Genomic DNA, 12,420 nt, shown 5'->3' on the forward strand with positions numbered 1-12,420 from the left:
TCTAATCAAATAATGATTCCAAGTTATATTAATGCAATATAACTCTTCAAGATAGATATTGAAAGTTCTAATCATATTCAAATTTATAATTGATTAAGTCCTATAAATTGATCGCATTGTTCAATTCATAAGCCATGCACAATCACATCTTTCACTTTTAATTTTGGTTATCAATGGCTACTTCTTTGATCCATGATTTAAGTTCCGCTAGAAACGATTGGAAAATAAAAGTTCGTGTTTCGCACGTATCTAATATATATATTATATATATAAAGGAGACATATTTGCTGAAATAGTAGAGCACCACATAGGAGCTTATACGATTTCGGCCAATGAAAGAAAAGATTTGTGATTTAATTTAGCTTAAAAAAAATTATCGAGCCACATAGATAAATAATGAAGGTGTCATGTAGAATGGTAGATATCTTAAATAAAATAAAATAAAATTCAATTTAAAGTCAAACATTAATCAAATATTAGAGCGCCATGTAGGAAATATAATGGTTTCCGCCAATGAAAAATAAGATTTTAAAATTAATTTTGAATTAAAAAAGTCGAGTGCCACATAGATAAATAAATAAGTGTCACGTAAAATTTGTTATTAATTAATTATTCATATTACGTATATACAATTTCATCAAAAAACAAACACTCTCATAATTAAAAAAAATCTAAAATGAAATTCAATGAAAAATAAAAAAAACTAATATAATATAATATAATATATAAATTGGTATAAATATATATATATATATATATATAGGGTTAAGATCCGGTGAGAAGGGTACTTAGCGTGAGAAACGTGAGAAGCAATCTGGACCGCTTGATTTATTAAATCCAACCATCCGCTTGCTGGAAAACTTCATAATATAGTCCAGCTGGCAAGACTTCATGTGAGTCACAATTCAAAATAAAAATTACCAGCTTCTTGCCTTCTTCCTTCTCGGTATTTCCAAACAAGATCAGAATAAAAATATCAAAATGTACTCCTTTGGTTCCTCTCTTCTCCAATCTCCATACCTCAACCCCCCGCCTCTCTCTCCTCCTTGTTCATCCACCTCATGTTTATTATGAAAAATGCAAATATACTGCAATCCCATCTAGATACATCTCAAACGAATTGGAGATACATCTCATACGAATTGAAGATACATCTCAAATGAATTGGAGATACATCAGTATGAAGTAGAGATACATATACATCAACTCTAAACTACAGATACATTGATGCTACCATACAAATACATACAAACTCACTTGCGACTACCTCTGTGAAATTACACAAATTAATTTTGCAATTTCCATTTTCCACTAACACTAGAGCTATAGATACATCAAATTGATATCACAGGTACATCAAGTTTTAATTATACTTGCAATAGAAATCTCAAGTTTGTCGATGACAAAAAAAATCGTTAAGCTTTAATTTTTCCCACATTCCAAGGAATGAGCATCTCAAAGAAAATTGGTAGATTTCAAAAACAATGAAAATAAAGAAGCTGGGATCGACGAAGAGAGAGAAGGGGATGGAGCTCTGTTTTTCTCTGGCATAAGAAACATGCGAGTCTTTTTTATTTGGCATAGGGAATAGAAATCTCATATGAAGTACTGATTTAATATGCGCGTATAATTACAAAGTACTGATATATTAGGCGCAATTAATTATAGCCATTGATTTGTTAAATCTGACGGTGTGAATGACTTCTTACGCTTCTCCCCATAATACCCCTTCTCAGGTGAGCCTTCCTCTCTCTCTCTCTCTCTCTCTCTCTCTATATATATATATATATATATATATATATATATATATATATATAGGAGTTTCATTTAAACATAACAATTTAATAGAATCCGTGCATCGCACGGGCTAAAATCTAGTATATATATATATATAAAGAGGAGTTTTTTTTTGGAGAGTAATGAGAGCGTCCACATAGGATTTTCATGTCACAAAATTAAATAGTAATGCCATTTTTTAAATAATAAAATAAAAATATAAAATTCTAAGATAAGTATTGTAAACTTTCGTAAAAAAATCTGGAAAAAATAAGATAAAATCAAAAACTTCTTGAAAAAAGATAATTTTGTAAAAGATAATTTTTTGTTAAAATAGTTATGATTCCTACGGTAACAGTTGTGTATATATAAATGTATTGATACCCATAAATTTTACCTAATTGTCAACCCCACATCCCCCTCCCCCTCCCGCGGCCCTAAGAAACTACGTTTACGGGTTTTTTTTAGGTTTATTTGTTCTTATGAGGTATGGTTTGTTGTTTGGGTTTGCTTGATACGTTAATGCAGGGTTTTAACGTATACAAAATATATTTTAGCCCTAATTGTTTGTTTATTGCTTCTTAATTAATAAATAATTTGCAGGCATTGCAGGTATATTCTCCAGATAATCAAGGTTTCATTCCGTAAAACGTTAGATTTAAAGAATTGTTTGACATCGTCCACATTGAAGAATTTTACATGGTGTGGATTCTGTATTTTCCGAAATAGACAATTTAGTCTATTACCTACCTAAGTCATGACCAATAATATTTTTTGCTCTTTGACGTAGTACTACGTACTATTAAAGCTATTATAAAGTTGGATAAAAATCACCCACTTACACAAGATCGGTGAGTAGCAATTTCATTAGTAAGCATTACGATTTACTGGATCTCATAAATTGTTGTTATGGTAAAAAGATAGTGTATGTTCAAATGTAATTTTTTAAAAAAAATATAGCCTAGATAATTAATAATGAGTAATTTTTGAATGAGAAAAGGTTAAAAAGATCATATTATTAATTAAAGCATCATATTTGAGTTTTAATTCATGCATATAGATTACTGTACGGCTTTAAGAATCATGAGGTCAAATTACAAACTAAGTCACGTCATAAATCATGAAGCTTTAAATCTTTAAGCATATGTATCTTCTTTTATGTTGCGGCCCTATGTTACATTTGTTGCTTTAATGCTCTTCTCTCATCAAACAAAGTACTACTCTGTATCATTTAATTTCCTTCAGTTTTTTTTTTTCTTTTTTGGTTTTTTTTATAGAATTGAGGTCGACAATCATCTAAATTCTAAACCACGCGTCGTACATATCCTTATGATTGATTAAAAAAACAATATTCGACAAAAAAATAATATAATAATGTCAAATAGAACACACAAAAAAAAACCGTGCATCGCACGAGCATCCATCTAGTATATATATAAAGGAGGCATATTTGCTGAACTATTAGAGCGCCACCTAGGATTACTAATGGTTTCGGCCAATAAAAAATAAGATTTCTAATTTATTTTGGAATTAAAAAAATCGATTGCCACGTAGATAATAATTAGGTGCCACGTAGATATTTTAATTAATTAATTAATTACTAATATATACAATTCCATCCAAAATCAAACACTCTAATATTATTAAAAAATAAATCTAAAATAAAATTCATCCAAAATCAAATACTAATCTAAAATAAAATAAATAAAATTCAATTTAAAATCAAACATTAGTCCAATATTAGAGCGCCACGTGGGAAATCTAATGGTTTCGGCCAATGAAAAATAAGATTCAAACTTAATTTTGAATTTAAAAAGTCGAGTTCCACGTAGATAAATAATTAAGTGCCACGTAGATATTTTTATTAATTATTTATTTATATTACGCATATACAATTTCATCCAAAAAAAAACACTCTCATAATTGAGAAAAAAATCTAAAATGAAATTCAATGCAAAATCAAAAACTAATCTAATATAATATTATATATATAAAGGAGGCATATTTGCTGAATTATTAGATTGTCACGTAGGATTACTAATGTTTTCGGCCAATGAAAAATAAGATTTCTAATTTATTTTTGAATTAAAAATATCAATTGCCACGTAGATAATTAATTAGGTGCCACACAAATATTTTAATTCTTAATTACTAATATATACAACTCCATCTAAAATCAAATACTCTAATAATTAAAAAATAAATCTAAAATAAAATTCTTCCAAAATCAAACACTAATCTAAAATAAAATAAATAAGATTCGATTTTAAATCAAACATTAATCCAATATTAGAGCGCCACGTAGGAAATCTAATGGTTTCTGCCAATAAAAAGTAAGATTTCAAAATTAATTTTGAATTGAAAAAAAGTAGAGTGCCACGTAGATAAATAATTAATGTCACGTTGATATTTTTATTAATTAATTTTTAATATTACGCATATACAATTTCATCAAAAAACAAACACACTCTAATAATTAAAAATAAATCTAAAATGAAATTCAATGCAAAATAAAAAACTAATCTAATCTGATATATATAAAATTGGTATATACATAGATTTTTTTTTTTAACATAACAATTTAATAGAATCCGTGCATTGCACGGGCTAAAATCTAGTACCTCATAAAATAAACAAAAGGTCCTGCGCGTATAAGGTGTACAATAAATTTATCGTACACCAAGATAACTTTTATCCATTTATTTGTAACTTTAACCTAGTTTTGATTAACTTTTATATTAGTAAAAAAAAATTGATAGATGTAGACACCTACTTTTGTCCCCATTCCCGAAAGGGAAAGGTTCGATGATGAAAACGTGAATCTCCACTTGACAACGCATCTCCTATAAAATAAACGAATCTCAATTCCCCTTTTCACCCGAAACCTGCTATTTATGAAAACCTGCTAAAAATAGTAATTGCCGTAAAAGGTAGCTTCTAAAAGTGGCAAATCATAAAAGATAGAAACCTGTCAGAATTAGGTGTTGCATTCCAACATAAATCCTAAATGAGATAAAAAACTGCGAGAATCCTATTCCTAATCTGATTCAGAAATAAGAGTTACGTATTAATTAAAATCCTAACGAGCCTAGAGTTCGTAACGGGCCCAGACGCATTCCGTCATAAAATTGATACGCGCTAAAAGACTCGAATTAATCTCAAACTCTACGGATTTCAGGAATCCGAATCTGACTAAAGAAAACAGCCTAGACCCTATTTTCAACGCCTGGCTCTGGGTGCCGAAATCTTCGGCACCCAGGCCTGGGCGCTGAAAATACCTGGGTACGTGTTTTTTCCTAATTCTTTGTGGATTAGAACTCTGCAATTCTATCTTTCCACGAACTCTTCCCTATAAATAGCCCCCTAAATTCGACGTAAAAGGAACACAACAACAACACATAATTATATTCTGAGTATTGACTCTAAACCCCTTAGCCTAAGCCTCTCGCTTCGAAATCGTTCACGCGTTCTGTCGCAATCGATCCATAAATCGAACAGAACGTATCCTGTCCCATAACTGAGATTCGTTAAATAAAAAGGAGAAATAGCAAAGTCAAAGTGGTTAGTTTTCTGAGAACCGTGACGCACCTCTCAAGGGTGCGTCGTAATGTGTCCCTTTTCGATGATTTAACTGCTTTACTCGCCCTTTTTATGAACTGTTAAACTAACTAAATCTGATTGTTCTATCACGCCTAACAAATATAATATTTTCGGGAAATTGGATTATCATGCTAGGTCCCTTAATGTTATTTAAATCAGATAATCACGATCGAATTATTATTATATGTTGCATATTGCTAAAATCAACTCAGATTAGTTTAATAGCTAACGCATGTCCCTTCAATTATTTATGTTGAGCTAGTAAGGATATCCTGCCTCTGGAGTTATCGACGAGCGAAGTACTCCTCTCGGTAGTTACAGTCCCCCGAACCCTCAATCTCTACCTTGCGGGTGTATATTGAGAGATCCCCACACTAGGGATCACAAGGGAACCTACGGCCGTCGTGGTCAAACATAATTGCACTCCCTTTATGTCACGATAACCGGGTTTTGTCAGTTTTTCTCATTGTCGTTAAAAACTGAATGGCGACTCCTATATTACTAGTCAATTGGGTGTATACTCACAGGAAATCCAATTACACTTGATTGAATAAAAAGAATCGTCACACCCACGAGGGACGAGGTCACGCATTAGCCTCGCGCTTTTTCGACCCCCTCACAGTGGCGACTCCACTGGGGATAGTGAAGGAAATACTCGTGCTTGTAGGTAATCAAAATAGCCGAAGGGTGAAAAGATCCTACCCCGCGTTTATTTCCCCATCAAGTTGGGACGACCTGAAAATCAGCATATTAATGTGAACGGGCAGAACATCATAACGAATCTCGGCTCCCTCGGGAGTTGGGACTAAGGATACCTTTTTTCGCCAATAGGGGGGTGCATACGCCGCGCATGTTTCCCACTCGGTACTTGTGCAGGTAGTACACCTATCCCGAACCCAATCGCTCGCTCATTAGGTCCCTCTCGCCTGCATGCCCCCTTGGCTTGCACTTGCGGGTTGGCCTCTTGAGCGAAATTCGTCTGTTGAAGACACTACCTCGACCGGGGCATGTGTTGGATCTACGATAGAAGCGGTACCAAGCCAGGCGCAAATAAAACTACCCATAGAAGCCTATCATAAACTACGTGGCATATTTAATTTTCAAATCCATGTTTGTAATGTAGTTATGTGTAGCGAAATATGTGATTGTGTGTGACAAACTATCCTAGAAAACCAACGACCTTAAAAACTGCCCAAACATTCATAGACTAATTTGCCAAAGAGTTATACCGAAACACGTGTTTCGCAAACCCGAATAATCGCCACAAAATAAGCGACGCTCGGGACGGCCTGTAACGAATCCCACAAACGCTGTTACGCGTAAAGGACGTTATTAGGCAAGCACGCAAATCGAAGTCGCATAAACAGAAAACAGAAAACGAGAACCAGCCAGGGACGAATTTTCAACGCCCCTGGCTGGGCGCCAGAATTTCTCACGCCCCTCGCTGGGTGCTGAAGTTGCTGCTTGGCCTTCTGGTCAGGCGCAGCAGCCTCGGTGCCCGCGCGAAAGGAAAATACGTAGCGCAAAAAATATATGTTCATAAAAAAGAATTGCTACGAGGGCATAAGAAAAGCACTCGATTTCAAAAGCGACTCGCAAAAAATTAATAACTCTTTGTGTCGTTGTTAGGCCTCCTACGACGACAATACCCGGCACCAAAACCGAACGTGCTAATAACTATGAATGGCACACGGGCAAGTGTTTCGAAAATCCAAAGAATGACCAAAATCAAAAAAAACCAAAAGTGTACCAATAAAAGAAAGAGCAAAAAAAACCAATAGAGAGAGTCGAAGTCTAGACTAAGTAATGCTTGAAACTTTGGGAACCTAAACTTTAGCTTATCTTATGCCTAGGACTGATCCTGCCACTTGGTGTCGATCAGGGAATCAACGGTTAGTGCGTCTCGAAGATACATCGCCAACACCAGGTTTAGTAACTCCAAGCTCCGTCCGTCGTCCCTCATTTCAAGGATCTCCGCTTCCCCAACCTCGATTCGCACCTTCAAACATGTCCATCGAAGATTTGCGAGACCAGGTGGTCCAAATGACCCAACTTATGGGCCAACTGAAAATGGAAAATGAAGCTTTAGCGGCTGCGCAAGCCAAAAATGACCTCGATAACGAGAAGAGGATTGAAAAAATGGTCCTACAGCAAACCATGGGGAGCAAATACTTCTCCCTCGATCCTGAACCTTTTCCTGGCAAATTACCAGAAAAGTTCAGTTCATCTGACTTACCAAAGTTCAAGGCCACGGAAAACCCCCGTGATCATCTACTGAGCTTTGTGAATACCATGAACTTGAAAGGCGTGGACAAGTCCATGTACTTACCTGCCTTTCCTTTGTCCTTGGAACCTGTGCCGCTCAAATGGTACTATCACCAGGACCCTAAGCTTTTCCCCACTTGGGAAGACTTTGTCAATGTCTTCATCAAGCAATACTCGTCGAACATGGATTTCCAAGTCACCATGCGCGAGCTGGAAGTTCTCTTCCAAAAGAAAAATGAGGGTTTCACAACCTACTTTGCTAGATGGAGGGACCAGGCGGCCCAGCTAATCAATAGGCCTCCCGAAACAGAATTGGTCCAAAAATTCATTGACAACCTGGACCCGGCTTACAGACAACACCTTAGGTACCTGGGACTCGACACTTTCAAAAGAGTTTATGATGTGCGAATAAAGATCGAGGACGACCTCGCCAAAACCATACAGAGCAAACCCACATATAAGACCAACACCTATAATCGGGGTAACACATCCCAAGCCCAAGAAGTCCATGCTGTAGAAGAGACTCCTGCCCGAAGAAACCCTGTAAGATGGGTCCGAGACCGAAAGTTTTCCCCACTCGGGTCAACTTTGGTACAAGCCTTTGAAAGACTAACCAATCAAGGAAAGTTGAGACCTATAGGCCCCACCCGTGACCCTCCTGTCAAAAGCAAATATTGGGTCGAGGGTACTTACTGCAAATTCCATCAAGGAAATGGGCATGACACTGAAAACTGCTGGAGTCTAAAACATACGATCCAGGACATGATAGAGGATGAAGTGATACCTCTCCCTAACGTTGGCAAACCCAACAACAACAAGAGCCCACTCGGCTCTTGTCACATCTCTCTCGACCAACCAGAGAATTTCGACCCCACGGTGTATATTACACCTCAAGGTGCACCACTCGCTGTGGTCCCCATGGATCGAATCGAGAGGGAAGTGTGCGGTGTGTGGAACGATGATGCTGAAGATATTTACCTATCTCAAGTCTCGGGCCAGGACGTCTTCACTGAAACTTGGCCCGGGTATGCTCTCATTGACACCACCCCTCAAGAGCCCAAGGTCGACAACCTCACCCGATCCGGAAGAATATACCAACCGGACATTCACCCACCTCCTATGGGCGACATCCCGGTTAGGCAAACTCCTGAGAATGGACCACGCTACCGTCGCGGAAGTCATTGAAAATCCTCTCCTGAAACAACTAAAAAGAACCAAGGCTGAGATTACCATCTGGGATCTTATGTGTACTTCAAAGGAACATCGCGAAAAGCTTATTCGCTCACTTGACCTCATCTCAGTACCTACAGATATCACGCCTGACTCATTGGTTAACCATGTCACGAGAGATGCCGGAGAAAAGGCCATAGTTTTCACTGATAAAGACTTACCCAAAGAGGGGGGTGCTCACAATAAAGCCCTTTACCTAGTGGTTGGATGCAAAGGACAAAACATCCCCCTAGCGCTCGTAGATAATGGTTCGGCGGTTAATGTCTGCCCATTGCGAACCGCCCATTGCTTGGGGCTAGGAAGCGATGAATTCCAAACCTCCACGCAAGGGGTACGAGCTTATGATAACTCCCGAAGGCCTGTATTGGGGAAAATCAACCTTACCATACAAACCGGGCCTGTGGCACGCACCACGGAGTTTCAGATAATCGACATCAAACCCACTTTCAACCTCCTCTTGGGGCGACCTTGGCTCCAGGACTTAGGAGATGTGGCTTCTACCTTGCACCAAATGGTTAAACTTAACCATAACGGGGTAATATTAGAAATCCGCGCCCCTCCTCTCGACGTCAGTTGTACTATGGTTGGAACGACCGAAACTGCAGACGACCTTTATGGGTTTCAAATGGAAGAAACAATCCAGTTCATCGAAGATTATGATCCAGCATTCCTAGACCCGCATGCATCCTGAGTCATCCCTAGAATGCTGTTAGCTCAAGGCTATTTTCCAGGAACCCCATTGGGCATAAGGAAGAAGGAATGCACATTCCATCCTTTTCCCGACAAATCTACTCCCTTTGGCTTAGGTTATGAACCAACGGAGGAAGATATTGCTGACCGCCTATCTAGGCTACGCCTTAACAAAACCAAACAAACCACCCTCCTTCCCCCATATCAAAGGACCCTTAACGGGATTTTCGTTCGGGAAGAAGAAGAACACCCATGCTGTGATTTTCCTAAACCCTTCGTTCAGGATGGCTTGCTAAAACCCGGATTTAAAATTTTCCATGACTGCCACACCTTGGATGAGGCACCCCACCTCAACAAGACTAAAACAGCTGAAATATTGGACAACCAGGCTCTATGGACATTGTTTAACGAATCGAGGCCTATGGAGGACGAGACTGTGATGACTACCCTAGCTTTACAAGATGAAGGTTTCGATCCAACCCGGTTAATCTCTCCTGCATCAACACTAGAAGAGGTCGAGAACGGATGGGTGAAGACATATTAGTGGGTCAACGCAAAAGGAATGGAATTCAAGATGAGTACCGGTGAAGGACCGAAGTTTTATGAGACTAAACCCCAGGCTTGAGCCACATAGAGCACCATTAGTAAAAAGCGCCTAGTAGTTCTTTAGATTGATAGAAAAAATAATAGAGACTTTAGATGGTCCTAAGGCCCTTTAGAATATGGGTCAGTTTTGTTTCAGTGTGTTTTCCTTACTTTCCGAATCAATAAAGGCGTAATATTTCTCCTAAAATTTTTATTCTAACACTAAATAAACACCAAATGTACTTGCAAAATACAAAAATAAAGAGGCGGCCCACTCTAGGCCCAACAAACAAAGCCACTCGGTTTTGAAATAGTGCCATGGGAACCAATTCCCGAAACCCACAAAATAAACCACACTATCCCGTTCATATCCCCAAAACCTAAAAAGCCAACCAGTGCCAATCCATGCAACCCAAAATCAAAGGAAATCAAAATTTAAAACAATGCAAATGTTACCAAAAAAAACAGATTCATAAAACATAGATTCCATCATACCCTTCACTAACAACCCACCTCCAAAACCTACACAAAGATCTTCATAACTTCCGCACCCTAACTCCATTTTCAAAACTATTTCAAGTCACTAATAGAAAAAATTAATCCAGACAAAAGTACATTTCACGCTAACAGTCAAAAAAGCCTCCAAAATAGCCTCAAAATTAACTTTAAATACGAAGCACAATATCAAGGCACAAAAAAAAAATAATAATAATAAATGCAAGAACATGTGAAGCAAAGCGTCAAAAAAAAAATTGACCGCCCAAGTCATTTTCAGCGCCCAGGGCTGGGCGCCGAAATTTCTGACGCCCCAGCCTGGGCGTTGAAACTCTCTGCCTGCCAAAGTTTTCTTTTTCGAAAGTGCTCGTCATTTTATCCGCACACAACGGAAAAATAACGAACACTTGGGGGGTACAGTACGTATCCAGATAGGTTTACCAAGAATATAGCTATACAAATTAGTCGAATTTTACGCAACCTATGGCAAAAAAAAAACGGCAGATGAAAATAATGATAAATACTTCACTCATTTGACCAATTAAGTAATATGTTTCCACTTCAGGACATATCTACCGAAATCCGGCATACTAGAACTTATTCTAAAGCTAGAACTACGCGCGACCTGATTCTGACAAGATACGTAGGCAATCCTTACCAAGGATTCGGTCCAAATGATAAAAAAAAATATATTCTTTATGTAAAAAAGTGTTAGACATATAAAATACATAAAAAAGAGGAGAAACAAAAATAAATGAAAACTAAAAATACGCCTTTATTAAAATATAATAAGAAGGAAAACAGAGTGCTAAAAATAAAAACAAACACGACTGAAATGAATAGAGGGCACCTACACCCTAGCAAGAACTACACTACTCTAGTTCTTCTGGATCATCAAATAAAGTCTTGTAGAGGGCAATATTCGCAGGATCCACTCCCACAGTCCTCTGCGCTGCCCCAATGTCAATCTCCATAAGAACCGGCTCCTGGACACTAACTTCCAAAGATGCCAAGGCTTCAGAAACGTTCTCAGTTATAGCCCGCTCAGCCTCGAGGGCACAGGCAATGATGGGAGAAGGATTATTATAATAAACTAGACTAGCCGCTGTTTCTACAAGCGGCTGAGCCTTCCTAACCCATACATTGTTCCGGCGACGATCTCCGCGAGAGCTTGCATTTCTTTTAACAACAGCAGGCCCCTTCATGTTAGGCATCTTTTTAGGCCTGAAACTGGAACGGGGATGAACTTCCTTTCGCTTTCGATCAGGACGAGCTTTCACAGTCTTAACACTATAGGTACGAGGTTTGGAAGAATCAAGACCCTCATACTTAACACGAATACGAGGTATCAAAAGCTCAGCCGGCTCCCCATTACGAGCCTCGGTCCTCACATCTTTGTCATCGGAGCTCATCCACAACTTGTAGTTTTTAGAAAGACCCACAAAGCCATTTGTGGCTACGGCCCAACGCGGGAGACCATCATAATACTTGGCCCACGCTAGGACCCGTGTTTGTGAAAAGGCCGCTACCTTAGGTGGTACCGTATCAGAAAAGGGGATAGTCTGCCTTAAACCATATTGACGCATGACTTGGTAAGGGAAAATATAAATGGGACGAGATAGCCCCAACAAAGAAACATAAACCGATACATCAGACCCCCCTGTCATAGTGGTCAAACCCCACCATGGTACCACCCATTTAATAGAACAAATGCCATAAGTAAAAAAGGAGGTCCATTCGGCCTCGTCCTGGCCTTGGTGCAAGTATTTTCGGTTACCC

This window comes from Spinacia oleracea, chromosome 4 (assembly GCF_020520425.1).
Source record: "Spinacia oleracea cultivar Varoflay chromosome 4, BTI_SOV_V1, whole genome shotgun sequence".
Lineage (NCBI taxonomy): Eukaryota > Viridiplantae > Streptophyta > Magnoliopsida > Caryophyllales > Amaranthaceae > Spinacia > Spinacia oleracea.